The following is a 17,039-nucleotide window of genomic DNA, read 5'->3' on the forward strand; positions in this document are numbered from 1 at the left end:
GGAAACTTGTAATGGAGAAGGTTTTGGTTCCTTTAAAACGTTTTATCCCCTGTCCTAAGTCAGGACTCTGATGTCCAGTAGTTGTCTTGTGTTGATGTGGTTCATAAGTGTCTCCTGGCTTGTTTTATATAAAGATTAGACCGTTGGTTTTGTCGTTTTACATTAGTAGTTGTTTGGGGCCCTCAAAAGCTAGCTGTTCATTGTGAACCAAGGTTTCGTGTTGAAGACCGTACCTTGACTTGACTGATGGTTTACTTTTATAAATTTTGACTTGGTTGGAGAGTTGCTCTTTGGTATTCATACCACAACTTCCTATATCTACAGCAGTTTCATTTAGACTTTTCAAAAAAATAAAACTGACCTGCATGTTCAATAATCCACAAGCCATCTGATCCCCAACCGGTAGCGATACCAACTCCTTTAATTACTAGCGGTGATGGATCTGTCCAGTTAAATATAATTTCTGATCCTTTATTCGTTTCTGTTTCCAGTCTGATGTTTCCATTTATTGTCCAACTAATTTGAAAAGCTCTGAATTGTGTACAGTCCATTACATCAGGAGTTATTCTAGTCAATTCAGGATAACTTTTGTTGTTTCGATGTAGTTTCGTCTTATTGTTCTTAGCCGAACCTAATGTTAATTCGTAGAAGTCCAGAGACTGCAGATCTGCCGCAGCAGATAATAGAATAAACGCATTATCACAGGCTTTAACAGCGAATTTCATGAACCTTTTTTCGACAGGATTTAAATGGTAGGTTTCCATGCTTATGTAATAATTGTAAACATCCTGGGTCGTCCTTCCACTTATTTGACCTCTATCTGGACTGTGTATCCATATTCCATCCAAAATGTGTTCTGTTTAAATTATAAAGTTGTAAATTGTACAAAAAAATTAAATAAAAATGTAGTAATCGAATTCTGTTTTGAGATACGAACTGTTGAAGTACCAGCATGATATGAATACCATTTACGGTGCTATACATTCAAGGTATTACTCGTAAATCCGTCTTTATCTTATCCCGTTTTACTGGTTCAAATCATGCACGGTGCACAACTCTGCAATTTTGTAACACTAATTTTTAGTCTCGATCGCTTGCTTTTCAAGATCACGACAATGCATGACATAATATTTCCTGGCTGAATGAAGTAATAAACGAAAATATTATTTTAGAGCCATTATTGTGTGGTTTTTTTTTTGCAGTATCCACACGCACAGGTACAAAAAATGCATATCATCTGTTTGGCTATAATAAGGTCAAACGTAGAACCCGCATACTAAAAAAATCGATTGAAACGTACGTATTTGTAGAGAGCCATTCCTTGAACCTGTGCGACACATATTTTAGTTCCAATGCACCCAATAATGCGTACTTGGACATCACTAATTGAGGCATAGGCAAATTTCATTTATAATCATTTAATCATTTAATGCTTATACGAGATCGGGAAAATCTCGATCTTGTTTAGAAATGCGACTGGATAATCTGAGTATGAATTACTTTTGTCCGTGTGACGATTAAAAAATATGGAAAACTTATTTTCTTTTTTTAAATATACGCTGCACGAATTTCTCAAATGGGGCATTCCAATATCACGATTCCTAGCGATTATACCAATACTGTGTTAGGACAAACTTCATTTTACCATATTGTTTCAAAGAACAGACTTCAGGCACGATTAGATTTATATAATTGTTATGTAGAAGAATAATTATATGGGTACAACCAATGAAATTGCCTTGATCACCATTTGGATTAAATAAGCTTTATCATTTTATTATTTATGTCTGATCTTGATAAGAACAGCCAGATTCGCATAGTGTGTCGATTTTACTGTAACATTATTTAGGTGATTTGCAATACACATGTTCATAGCACAGCGTTATGCAATTTTCTGATGAAAGGAAGGCTAGCAGACCTTCATTATGGCTTGGTTTCCTGATTTTTTTCAGTTCAATCGGCCAAAGCAATCTTTAAGGATGATATTCAACTTGACAACTAACAAAATATGAGAAAAGATTCTATTCGGACCCAATGATGTCGAAACAAATTTAACGATTATACGCGACACAAAATAAAGTACTGAATGACAAAAAAAACTAAGCTAATTTCTTTGGAAACGCTTTCATTAAAAACGTATAACCGTTCAAGATATATAAACTTATATATAAATGAAACAAAATCTTACCTGAAGCGTTTGAAATGGACCACCACTGTCCTATCATTAGAACTGAAAATTGAAGTGAATAATCTATACGTATCTATCCATTTGTTATATATTAGAATATAGTAAATGAGCATGTGTTACATTAAAACCAATACGATGTAGACTTAATGCAATCCGGCAGTATTAGCGATTTTAAGAAAATCTGTATACATTACATACTGATAAATTGCATGTAAATATTGAGAGAAATACTAATTTTTTGTACATTTTTACCTGAATCGTTACAAATAATTCCAATCTTTGTGAAATACATTGAAAAGATTGCTGCAAGTTTTTAACTTCAAATTACAATTCCTCGGAACGCAAGCTGTAAAATATCACCAACTTCACACATATGTAGGATTATTTACAGCGATGTCCCTCTGACTTGCGATTGCTTGACACGGATGTGCGTTTATTTTGTTTGGACAACAAAGTTTAATGTTCAGAAGCTGAAGTGCGGGTTTTTTTTTTGTCACACCGAAGTTATATTGCGACATTAAGATGGTATATTGTTAATAGCTAGCGGAGTTCGTTCATGGTAATACAGAATAAATAAACTATATTTTCAATGTTGTTCATATTTTCATGCTTAAAAGTCGATGTAGAAACATTTGTTTGATATATGCAGATTTTAGATTCTTAGTAATGCATCGGGAGTAAAACCTGATTAAACTTAAACAGGCATGATGAAAAGTTATTGCAAAGACATGCGTAAATATTAGCCATTAAGTATACGATATCTCAAGACCATTGCGTGTCAGTAGCGCACTTCAATGTCCCAATCCCATATCGATTATCTCTAGACCCGTCACGACCCAAGTCCTTCATACATATCATACTTGGGTAGTGCAAGTAGCTATCATGGAATTTTGCAACATAAAAAAGGTAATGTTTACATAGCTAGGGAATGTTAAAATAATTTCTTGTATGTAAACACAAAAAGTTTTCTCGAATCATTATTGCCACTAAAAATCAATATCAGCAATGCACCAATTAAGATAATTGTTTACCTCAATATAGCAGATATTCCAGGAATGAAGCAAAACATTATTGCAGTGTGAAATAATACATACTGGAGCACTCGAGAACACCTTTTGTTGTTGATTTGGATTCGTGTTCCCTGTCTAGTTTTCTATGTGTTGTTCTGTAGGCTGTAGTTTGTCCTTTTGTTGTTTTTCGTAGTATTGCAATGTTTTAGTTGGTGACTCATCGACTTTCTAGTTTTAAAACGCTCTTGTCACCTTGTGTGTTATACATTTTTGGGATAATTTTGTTTACAATTGCGCACAATATTTTGTTATATCTGCACGTATTTATTTAACAGATAATAACGGTTAATAGAAAGATACTTCATAACAAACATTTTGAAAGTTTATAATTTTCAATACATATGCTTTCGAATGGGGTTCTCAAAATTATTAAGTGATCATAATGACTCCCATTATTACCATATCGGCCCTGTACTGCTCGAAACGTAGCTGCCACTTCATCCTTGGTAAGTAGGGTAATCAAAACCTGCACGCAAATACAATATTTTTACGACCAGAAGTAAACTTAAGCCAATGCGCTCAAATGTAAAGACAATGCACTCAAATTTAAAAACAATGCACTCAAATGTAAAGGCAATGCTTTCAAATGTAAAGGCAATTCGCTCAAATATAAAAGCAATGTGCTCAAATGTAGTACACTGCTTTCAGTTTCCTTTTCTGACTTCATGTTAGGAGAATTAAATCTTACAACAAAAGTAGGAGATCGTTATTCTATAGAATAAATTTAATGTCTACTTACATAAAACAAAAAGTCTCAGCACTCGGAGAACGCATGTTATTGTGGCCATAATGAATTTCGATGATATATGATATTGAGCAACGTTTATTATACAAGGAATTTGCAATTAAAAAAAATAATAGCATTGGAAAATTTATTATTAAAACGGGTTGGTTATTAAACTTGAACATATCTTCAAAATAATCACAAAAGAAATAATTACTTAAATAAACATTTTTGATGGGTTGCTTATTCACCTATAAGTTGCACATCATACTGCTGTCCAATAAGCACATGCTTTGTTCTCATAAAAACAAAGTACATTTTAAATGATTTTTTCATAATGCCAATTTTCTTTTAGCATGTATATCTGTCGATGACAGATCGAACACTTAAAATTAAGATAAAAAAAATCCGGTTCACAACATAAAATCGCTCTTTACAGTATTTGTCCAAAGCAGTAGATTGTTTTATTAAAACAGCAATATTCATAATAGTATTTCTAGGAAACTTATTTTGATACAGAAGTATCCCCATGCAAGGAAACATGTTTGGCATTTGGCATAACACATTTGTCTTTAGGTTGTGACGTTTGATTCAGATGCATATGTTGGTGTTGCTATTATTTTGCCTAATGTTATCATTGGTTATAGCAAATTAATGCCTACATACCTAAATAAATATAAACGATAAAAAACACCTGAATCTGTGACACCTATTGTTAAATCTTTAGTGGCACAGTGTCTTAATTTAGTCAAATTTCAGTCTGGTAACGTAGACCTTGTCCCCCTAACGCAAATACGCATTCATATTGCATGTAATAAAAGACGTTGATGGTTGTCTCCTGGAAAGAGGACACGCAGAATACGACATTGAATTCATATAACAAATGGCTGAAATAATCGATTCATACAATAATTCAACAAGTGCGTATCTTGATTTTGTCTTATCTGAGTTTTTTATACGTTTTATAGATTTCTCGAAGGTATGTGTAATTCTTAAATCATCGAGTACATGCCATATAACTGCTTGCATCAACGTATCTGTTGAATGGCCTGCCTGTCTAGTACAAATCATTTTTAATTATATTCATATCACATTATTATATACTCTTGCATTTCTGGATATGCAGTTAGTTTGCCAATGAATAAAATGTATCAACAAAAACATTAAAATCACAAAAATACTGAACTCCGAGGAAAATTCAATCGTAAAGTCCCTAATCAAATGACAAAACCCATCAAACGAATGGACAACAGCTGTCATATTACTGACTTGGTACAGTCATTTTCAAATGAGGAAAATGGTGGATTGAACCTGGTTTTATAATGCTAGCCATCATCATATATACACATATAAGGTGTATCAAGTACTACTTAACATCATTGAAAGTAATAAGAAGACTATAGAAGAGCAATTATAAGACTAAGACTGAGAAAAGAACTATCCAATATCAAATGTTTAGGAAAACTTATCTAAGATCTTAAATGACAGGTATAAATTTACAGGTTGATCTTGCGGATGCTATATTATTCAGTAAGATATATATCGTCGCATTTACTATAGGTCATCATTAAAACATACCAAAGCATTTTGTCAGGCAAATTCACTACAAAATGAAAATGCAAGTGCATGTAAACTCTTGACAAATGTATCCCAACTCGTCAATTATGGATACTTAAAAAAATCATAATAAATGACATTATTAATACTGTTAAAACATTGTAAAACATCATTCATTTAAACAGAATTGATGTTAGAATGGTGAGACAGCCTAACGAACAAGATCATTGCAGTATATTACATTCTCTCTTATATCAACAACCGTGTTCTATCATTTCGCCTTTTTTATCAGTGACATCTTCACATGAAACTAAAATTGACTAATGCCATATCATTTCCTTTTAATTTACAGATACTATTGATAAATAATCAAAAGATTCGAAAGTAATTATCAAACTCTTTAGTCGAAACAAGCTGATAATGCCTGTGTAAAACACACAAAAACGATAAATGACCAACAACAGTATACAGAACACACCATTGAAAACTAATGACTAAGCAACACGATACTAAAAAATTATCGTGATTTCATGTTCTCCGGATGAGTGATCAAATCTTGCAAAACGTGATGTAACCGTTATGTGGCTCATGTAAGTACACATCCGTTTATAATAAGTCTCATTTAAGAAAGGGGACGGGATTTTTTTCGTATACAATGTACAAATGAAGGAAAAGTAAACTTTCATGAAAGCAAATTGTTAACTTCAATTCAACACACTGAGTTAAGGTTCGTTTAACAATACAAATCCAGTATCCATTTCAACAAAAAAATACTCAAACATTGAATTAAATAACAGCTATATTCCTTAAGTTCTACAAACTGTATTTAAGATGCTTTATTCAACATTTGGCCAGAACTAAAATTAAAGATTGCTTCATTTCAACCAATCAAATCAATATATATCTTTATTCTCATAAACCAAAATCCATGGTACAGAGATATTATAAACATTTATAATATAACATAAAGTCAGAATTAATACAAATGTATAATCTACAACTGGAAAAATATTTCCAGCTACGTGTAATATAAAAAAACACATTATGCATGTATACAATATTATATAAAAAAAATATATTTAACAATGTTTCCCCTAAGAGTCCAGCTGTTTATTAATCAGTTTGATAAATTTGCACAAATGATTCAACATACTGATGTTTCTAGTATTCATCAAATCATGGAATTTCAATATGTTTGGTCTATTTAGATAATATGGTTTCAAATTTTTTTCTCTATCATGATTAAATTTCGAACAATTAAAAATATAGTGGAATTCATCCCCAATATCTCCTGAATTACAAAGTTTACAATTTCGATTTTCTCTAGGTATATTTTTCCACCTTCCAGTTTCAATAGAAAGTTTATGACTGAGTATCCTGAATCTACAAAAAGTAATAATATTTTTATCATCTAGTATCTTAAAATAGTTTTCTCTTTCAGCATTATCTTTGAATAGACGATAATTAATAGCTTTTGGCGATTCTTATAAGATAGAGTGCCAATTTGTTTGAATTGGTCTACAACACAAACTTTAACCTTATGATATAACCATGCATTACTAACAAAGTACTGTGCATTCCAAACATATGACAGTCCACAACTATCTAGAATAGATTTTATATTATTAAGCCATGGAATACTCATCCCATACTTTTTATATGCATATTTATACAAAATAACAGGAAGTTTGTCTTGCTTTCCACAAATAAGTTTCGACCAGTAATTTAAAATCCGCAACTTGATATCAATTTCCAAAGGATATCTTCCCAGTTCTCCATAAATCATGAAATCTGGCGTTGACTTCTTTACATTTAACAAAATTTTACAGAATTTAGAAGGACCCTTTCAATAACAGAAATGTTGCCGACTCCCCAAACTTCACTTTCATACAATAAAATAGGCTTAACGATTTTATCGAAAAGATCGAGTTGGCATTCTATAGATAAATTATGTTTTCGACCTTTGCGTAATAACATCGTACATAGCGTGTGTGACTTTTTCTGCTTGTGCCTTTTTTGCCTTAGAAAAACTTCCTGTTCTAGAAAAAATAACACCAAGGTACGTAAACTCATTTACAATTTCTAAAACAGTATTATTATATTTAAATTCTATATTTGATAATGGTCTACCTTTTGAAAAAACTACAATTTTACTTTTATTTACATTAACTTTCAATTTCCAAAGTTCACAATAGTTATATTGCTGGGTCTTCCAAGTGCTCCACGAAACCTCTTTCTAAATTATTAACATCCATTTTATCAGCAATCAAAGACGGGCTTCAAAGTTATTGTGAAACTGCCTGTTCTAGAGGTGGCGTGAATCAGATGTGGATACTTAAAAATTCCAAAGATCTTTTAGAGTACATACAATCTAACTCTCTTTCATCTTGTAACAGTATTAAACATTTGACTTTTCTACTCTTTACACAAGTATTCCACATTCCAAACTAAAAGACAAATTAAAAGAGTTGGTATTACTTTGCTTCATAAAAAAGAATGGCCAACGTAGATACAAGTATCTTGTCTTGGGGAGGGATAAATCATACTTTGTAAAGAATCATTCTGATTCAAACAAAAAAATCTCTGAAACCGATATTATCAAGATGCTTGATTTCTTGATTGACAACATATTTGTTACGTTCGGAGGACGTGTTTTTCAACAGACTGTCGGCATCCCAATGGGAACAAACTGTGCCCCTCTACTTGCTGACTTGTTTCTTTATTATTATGAGACTGACTTCATGCAGGAACTTCTTAGGAAGAAAGATAAGAAGTTAGCAATATCCTTTAACTCTACTTTCCGCTATATAGATGACGTTCTTTCACTAAACAATTCAAAATTTGGTGACTATGTGGATCGCATCTATCCCATCGAATTGGAGATAAAGGATACTACAGATACAGTTAAGTCGGCTTCATATCTTGACTTACATCTAGAAATTGACAATGAAGGTCGGTTGAAGACAAAACTTTACGACAAAAGAGATGATTTCAGCTTTCCAATTGTGAACTTTCCATTTCTAAGTAGCAACATTCCAGCAGCACCTGCATACGGGGTTTATATCTCCCAATTGATACGATATTCCCGTGCTTGCATTTCCTATCATGATTTTCTTGATAGAGGGTTACTGCTCACAAGGAAGCTATTAAACCAAGAGTTCCAAATGGTTAAGTTGAAATCATCCCTTCGTAAATTTTACGGACGCCATCACGAGTTGGTTGACCGTTATGGAATAACCGTTTCACAAATGATATCGGATATGTTCCTTACGTCGTAACTACAATCCCCTTCCCTTTCATGAATTTGACCTACCGAATTAGACTATTTACCGGATTTGTAATCACATAAGCAACACGACGGGTGCCGCATGTGGAGCAGGATCTGCTTACCCTTACGGAGCACCTGAGATCACCCCTAGTTTTTGGTGGGGTTCGTGTTGTTTATTCTTTAGTTTTCTATGTTGTGTCATGTGTACTATTGTTTTTCTGTTTGTCTTTTTCATTTTTAGCCATGGCGTTGTCAGTTTGTTTTAGATTTACGAGTTTGACTGTCCCTTTGGTATCTTTCGTCCCTCTTTTATACAAAGAGTCAAGCTGCTTTTGTAAGTCATTTTTTGACTCTGCCAAAAGAGCTGTGTCAACTGCATACAGAATCAGAAACAATTTTAAATAGTAGTCTAGCTCAATTTCTATATCATCGGATACTGTTTTTAACCCTTCTAAATCTTGTTCTTTTAAAAAATGTTCAAGATCATTAATATACAGAGAAAATAATAAAGGTGAGAGGCTTTCGCCTTGACGTACACCGACATTACACGGAAAATACTCTGAAAATACACCACCATCAAAAATTCTTGATTTAATGTTACTATACATATTTACAATGGTATCATACATTTTTCCACTGATAAAATTCTCCAGAAGTTTTGCCATAAACCAGATCGCCAAACTGTGTCAAAGGCTTTTGCAAAGTCTATAAATGCACAAATAAGTTTTTTCTATCGCATCTTCAATAGTTCAAAAAGAATATGTAGGACAAAAATACTAACTATGGTTGAATAGCCTTTTCTAAATCCTGATTGATTTTCATTTAACAATAAGTAATTTTCCAAAAAAGTGGATAGTCTTGAATTCAAAACTGAAGTAAATAGCTTTCCCATGCAGCTAAGAATTGTGATAGGTCTATAATTTTCTGGGTTTTTTGTATCACCTTTATTTTTATAAAAAGGAATAATGTTACCAACTAACCATGCTTCTGGAATTTTACCAGAATCGAAAACAATATTAAAAAATTGAACATATATAGGCATAAAAATATGACATGTGCTTTTAATATATTCGTTAACAATTTTGTCATCTCCACAAGCCTTTCCATTTTTTAAATCTTTAATACAATTAAATATTTCTTTTTCTGTTATGATACTATTAAGAGTTTCATTGAACTGGTTTGGTACTTGCGAAACAGGGACATCGTCCACTGAATCCGACGAATTCAAGTCTTTAAAGAAATCAAAGAGAACATCGATGGAAATATTTGGACTACGTTTTTCTCTTTTTTCATTCAAAATTTTTCAGAACTCCTTAGAGTTACTGTTTTTTAAATTTTGCATCTTTTTTCTAAAAATCTTTCTATACTCTTGTATAGAACAATCCATCTGCTTTTTATACTTTCTCTCTGCATCTTTCATTTGAACATGATTATCTGATGTTTTGTTGTTTTTATATCGTCGTTTTGCAATTCGTGAGCACTTTCTTTGCTCCCAGCATTTTTTGTCAAACCATGGTTTGCTTTCCTTTGTGTTCTTTTTAACCTTCGTGTTATAAGTAATGGTACCTAGTACCTTTTCTGCTGATTCCAAAAGTATATCATTTATTTGTTCGGACAATTTATTTACAGATTTTTGCGACATAACACTTGATTGCAAAAACATTAATTCATTTTCGAATTCTGTAATCTTATTCCCATCAATGTTCTCAATGAAATCTTGTTTTTTTTCATTATCCCACTTTTTTAACTTTATATTTTCACTACCACTTGTTACATCATTGTTTTCAGCTTCAGTTACAGCATTTTGCTCAATTTTAAATTTTAACAAAAGTGTCAATGGACAATGTACATCTAAGTAAAGAGACGAAAATGTATCTACATGCATATTTACAACATGGTTTAATAATTCAAATGAGCAAATAAAATAGTCAACAACACTAGAACTTCTACATGTAAATATTCCCTCTTTATCACCATTCACTCTACCATTCAAAATGAACAAATTGTTATTTTTTACAAATATCAAGTAAAGCGTTTCCATAAGTGTTTTTCGATATATCTTTACTTTTTCTAATACTTGACATATTTAACTCTTGTAAAGCATTTCAGTAATCATAGCATAAATCTGAATCACTAACTATATCATGTTTGCTATTTACAATATTTGAAAAATCAATATCAGAAGCAGTTCTGCTATTAAAATCTCCGACAAGCATAATGTATTTATAGTTTACAGAAAGTTTCAACAACTCTTGCTCTAGTTCGTTTAAAGAATCGGTTATTTTGTACAGCGAATTTTCAGGAGGGATGTACACGTTCCCAATCACCAAGTCTTCATCAGTCTGTAGGAAATCTGCCGATATCTTAGCCCATAGCACTAGGCTACTCTTAGTCTCAATGATATGAATATATTTAGACATTTTATTTTTATACCCAAAAGCTATGCCACCTGATTTTACTCTGGAGTGTGACTTTCGATTTTTAAATTTAAAAGTATATTCTGGTATGTTAATATTATCAAAATTATCAGTTTTTGTTTCAGTCAAACATATAATATCATGGTCACTTATCAATTTGATAAATTCAGGATACTGCGATTTTCTCACTACACCGCAACAGTTAAGGTTTAACATTTTAATGTCTTTCAGTAAAGCATCGATAACAACTGACTCTCTATGAGGTTGCTAATAGTGTTTTGGCGTCGTTGTACGTTTGCGTTTTTGTACAGGGTTTTTATCTTGAGTATGCGACATTTTTGTGTGAGTCTGTGTGTTCGTAGCTATATCGTCTTCAACATTGCGTTCTTCATTATATATTACCCCATCGACATACAAGATGTCCCTCACTAACTTGACCTGGCAACATTCAGCTCGTTTTTACTTCATGAGCGGGTAAAGACTCTTTCTAGCCTGCTCAATTTCGTCCGGGAATTGTTGGTTGACTCCGAACGATTTACCTTTCAGGCGGTAGGTGTTAGATAGCACCCTTGCAAGATCTTTATAGAAGATAAATCTGGCTACGATTGGTCGCGGGCGGCCTCTTTTTCCTGCACGAGCTCCACTGCCGAAGTGGTGAACATTTCCCAGTTCTATCCAATCTGGAATATGCAATTCTTTGCGTATAAAGTCTTTCACTACCTGTTCTGTATTTTCGTGCTCCGTCTCTTGTATTCATGTGAATACCAAGTTATTTTTCATCGATCTGCATTGCAAATCGATTAATTAAAATCAAGTCAGGGTGAATCAAATATAAATTATACGTAGCGACTTACCAAATCTACTATAAACTTTTCATAAAACTGGTAAAACTTAACCTTACACAATTTCAACAAGTCATGTAAATGCTTACTTCACTTTTAAGAAAATAAACATAAGAATATAACTCAATTTTGCAATTGCTTTAAATTTACAAATTGTATGCAATTTAATTTAACAAGTACATGTTTGCTTGTTCATAACCGAAAACGTTACGACATTGGCTGATTAATACTTGTCATGCCACCAGAAACATGAAAGGGCTTCATCTAATCCATCTTATGAACATAGATCATCCACGGGTACATATCATTGACAGATAATCTCTTCAGCAAGAAAACTTAACTTATTTACAATATTGAGTGCTCACTGCCTTGTTTTGGTCAAATGTAATTTTTTGATAAACTCGTTATAGACAAAACATCCCGACTAATAATATCGTACAGCTTGAACCATCCAATTTTGTTTTTAATCAGAGCCACTTTTGAATCATCCTGTTCTTACTTCTTCAGAAATCATAACTGTGTCTCAGTTGCGTTCGTTAGTTCCGATGTCACAGAAAAAAATGATTTATTTATTTTTGTTAATTTGTTTTTTGCACAACAACTAAAACAGAAAACACGCATTTATTTTTTACATTTTGTTTAAGCATATCTTTGAACTGTTTTACATTTTTGAACAAATCATAAATGCAAACACCCATAAGTGATGATTTGATGTTAAATCACGATTGGTGTATTGGTATAATGTATACAAAAACCATTGCCACAGATAGTCATATAGTGTCATGCTATTTCATAGTACAAAATTTATTATAAAAAGCACCATGTTACCTGTTTAAGAAGGACATTGGTTTATACTTCATTTGTGGTGTCCTTGTGTAAAATCGGATTTTCAGCAGAGGTATCTGTTGTTATTTTGAGGTTAATATATACTATTATATTATCTATTTATGTATTTCTCGCATCCTGATAGTTGCTTTTATTTGTACTGTATTTTTTATCACGTTATATGTTGTCAGTTTTCATCATTCTTATTATTACCATGTATGCGAGAGGCTAGCCACACAATAAAACCAGGTTCAATAGACCTTTTTGCTTCAAATAACGTGCACCAAGTCAGGAATATGGCAGTTGTTATCAAAGAGTCAGTTTCTATGTATGTTGGCATTTATTTTTGTTGTAGCTCGATGTTTGTGTTGTTCCGTTATTTTCTATTGTTTCCCTTTATTGCTACTTAAGATAAATAACATAATGATTGGATAATACATAGCCTGAGAAGATATAACGCTTCTTTATATCTAAATTTATATAAAGCTTGTTTGACTGAATTTACTCTAAATTATTTTGTAAGCTGTCGTATTCATGTTCTTTAATTGAACGACGAGCAGTTATGAACAATCTGCCCAACCCCTATATTTTGGTAGGGTTCGTGCTGCTCAGTCTTTAGGTTTTCTATGTTGTGTTTAATGTACTATTGATTGTCTATTTGTCTTCATGGTAATTAGCCTTTGGTTTGTCTATTTATTCTCGACACATGAGTTTAAATAACCCCTGAGTATCTTTAGCATCTATTTTTTTGTAACTACTTATAAGAACAGCCCAAAACTAATTAATATTGCCAAGTCTTCAGTTTTCTATATTGTTTTGTGAGTACTTTTATTTGTCTGTTTGTCTTTTTCATTTTTAGCCTGGGCGTTGTCAGTTTATTTTTTATGTGTGAGCTTGACTATTCCTCTGGTATATTTCGCCCTTTTTTTTCTATTACTGTTCATTTATTGAATATGATTTTGTGGTTCGTGTGATATTTGTACGCGCACAAATTTAACAGATATGTTTAGTCGTATCCTTTTATATGCCACTATTTCAATTGATAACTCTGTAAAGGTAAATGAATATACCAAAATTGAAATTTAAACCATAAGGACATGTGGTATGATGGACGATTATATGTTAATCACATTTATCGTTTAAGAGATATTATCTTTAGTGATAATGAAAATATTGCTTGACAATTATTTTTATATATCAACACAAATTGCACAATGGTGGCCATTATTATATTAAAGTTCGCTTCTGTTTGTGTTAAATTTTAGTGTTGTGTTTCTGTTGTGTCGTACATGTAGTTATATTCTTATATTTGATGTGTTTCCCTCAGTTTTAGTTTGTAATCTGGATTTGTTATTTTCTCAATCGATTTATAATATTCTACTAAAATACTAATTTTGCCTTTATATATGAAACATAAAATGCATGTCATTATTTTGTTGTGGTCCGATTTGCAAAAGAACGTCACTACCAATCACATAAATGAGTACACACCTTCTATATCTGTATCAGATGGTTGTGCCTTTTCATTTTCTGAAAAGACAATAATGTTATTTTTTATAAAAAAAAAATTCATGTGGAATACGTCAATGAGAATATTTTTTGTTAATTAGTTTTGCTGTATCTTGGTCGTATATGACATGACAAATTCTGATACAAGCAAACATATTTTCTTCACTTTCGACTGAAAATGTCCTTTGTGCACTTTGAAAGGGTATAATCGTTTCTGTTAAAGCGATGCATTATTTATTTTATTTTCTTTTAACAAAACAAATTAATTTGTCTTTTTCATAATAGATACAAGAATACAATTATGTATATAAGCTATAATTGTAGACAGAAGATCTATCAAAAGCGCTGTGTAGAACTATGGCACTCAATGTTTAAACAGCTTCACAATCTTTGTATTGTAGAAAAAGCATGGTTGAACAATAAAGTTTGTTACAGAACTGTTGTCATGACAATTTAGACGACAGAGACAAAGGTCTACTTCTTTTTTATTCTTCTTAAAATCTTACCTTATTTTACATTTTAGTCAATCTTATCTATAGGTTTTCATTGGTTTTGTATTTTGAAGTATACATGCAAATTGTGAATATAATCTTTAAATCGTACAAATTAAACATACAAGGTTCGCACTTCATTTAATATTGTTCTAGCTGGATTATTTACAAATCCGAAACTAGACGGAAATGTCGAAGAGCTTATATGAACTCTACGTTTCTGTTAAATAGTCGTAAATAGGAGAACACTTGTTTCAAAAGGTAACGGTAAATCATTGTACCTTTGATAACTAATTAAGTTACATATTAAATGTGAAAGCAATTATAAGAAAAATGTTACCATGGGTTTTCGACAGTAGAGCTAGAAACGCAATGGCTGTTGCATTTATCACACCAAGAAAAACGTATTCTGCTTCAGCTGTAACGAAACAAAACTAAAAAGTAAAAGAACTGTATAAGAGAAGCTTTATTTGTTCTTAATTTCCCTTAAAAAACAAATCCTTGTATTCAGATCTACCAATAAAATCATGAGCAAATACAAAAATAGGGTCGCAAACCTCGTTTTCGATTTAAAACGCCATCTTTTTCATGGAATTTTAAAATCGGGACTTGTAACAATAGCACTATAATACTTTTTGAAAAGTCTGTAGCCCACACAGCTTGTCTTGTCTGTTAACCTATAAAGCAGAATCACATCAAAAAACGTTATATTTATTTTCGAATTCTTTGCAATTTTGCAAGCCTTTGCTTTAAAATATGCCAGGGAATTATATATAAATACACTTTTTGAAAACGATTCTTCAAAAGTTGTTATGAGTGTGTTGAAAATCTCAATTTAGCTTGTTTGTACAATTTTATAATCAAATCAAAGTATATCTGTAAGTCAAGACAGGAATTTAATTCGATATTATGAATATCAATTTCAATCAAGAATGTTATTCCATTTCATTATGACGATAGTTGCTTAATATTAATAGAAATCGAAGACCCCGTTAAAACTAGCACCAGTGATCGCCGATGTTTAGAACAGCAAAAATGGGAAACTCTATCGTCAATCGAAATTAAAAAAAGACCTCTCCAGATGTGGTTTAAAAAAAATTGTTTATGACTCGATCTTCCTTTTAGTGTAAACGTTAAGATCCATCGCGATCAATTTAAAATTAAATCAAAGTATTGTATGTTTATATGAAAAGAAATCTGCGCATCGGCAGTTTGATATATTCTAATAAGTGGATACCTTTCAGTGTTTCATCCATGTTTTCAAATAATTTGACAAAACGTGAAGATAAAAAAAAATATATACTCGACGTTTTTGCGTCATTCTTCTAAAAAGATGGGTATTGTATAAAAAAAAAGATGTGGTATAAAAGTCCCCGAAATTGCAAATGTAAAACAACAAACGAGAAAGCTAACTGCTTAGCTTATAATTAAAAAAACCCAACCTAAAACAAACATGTAACACATCAACAGACGACCATCACTGAGTTAAGGGCTCCTGACTTGGGACATGCGCTTGTTTAAGCGCTCGACTGATACCCTGTTACTTATGCGTTCCATATTCGCTTATATAATGTTATACGTTGCACATTTAAAAAAAATCTTTTCAACTGTGTTGTTGTTTCTGGTGCTTGCTCTTGGTTTTTACAGGTGAAATAACAACCAATAGCGTGTGTGTGGCTATTTCAGCGCTCGAAGGATGCCCTGCTACTTATTCATTACTTCTTTTATAATTTTTATAGGTTGCATCTTTTTAAAAAAAATGTTTTTTTGTCTCTGGTACTAGCTATTTGTTCTAAGAGATGAAATAACCCTATTACGGCGTAAATTTCCGTTTCAGCGATAGACTGATGCCCCGTTTCTTATTCGTTACTTATTCGCTTTTAATACGTGTGTAATTCGGTGCACCTTTTAAAGGAGGACGAAAGATACCAGAGGGAGAGTCAAACCTAAAATCGAAAATAAACTGACAACGCCATGGCTAAAAATGAAAAAAAGACGAACAGACAAACAATAGTACACATGACACAACATAGAAAACTAAAGAATAAGTAACACGAACCCAACAAAAACTAGGGGTGATCTTAGGTGCTCCGAAAAGGTAGGCAGATCCTGCTCCACATGTGACACTCGTCGTGTTGCTTAAGTGAT

Source organism: Mytilus trossulus, chromosome 8 (genome assembly GCF_036588685.1).
Source record: "Mytilus trossulus isolate FHL-02 chromosome 8, PNRI_Mtr1.1.1.hap1, whole genome shotgun sequence".
Classification (NCBI taxonomy): Eukaryota; Metazoa; Mollusca; class Bivalvia; order Mytilida; family Mytilidae; genus Mytilus; species Mytilus trossulus.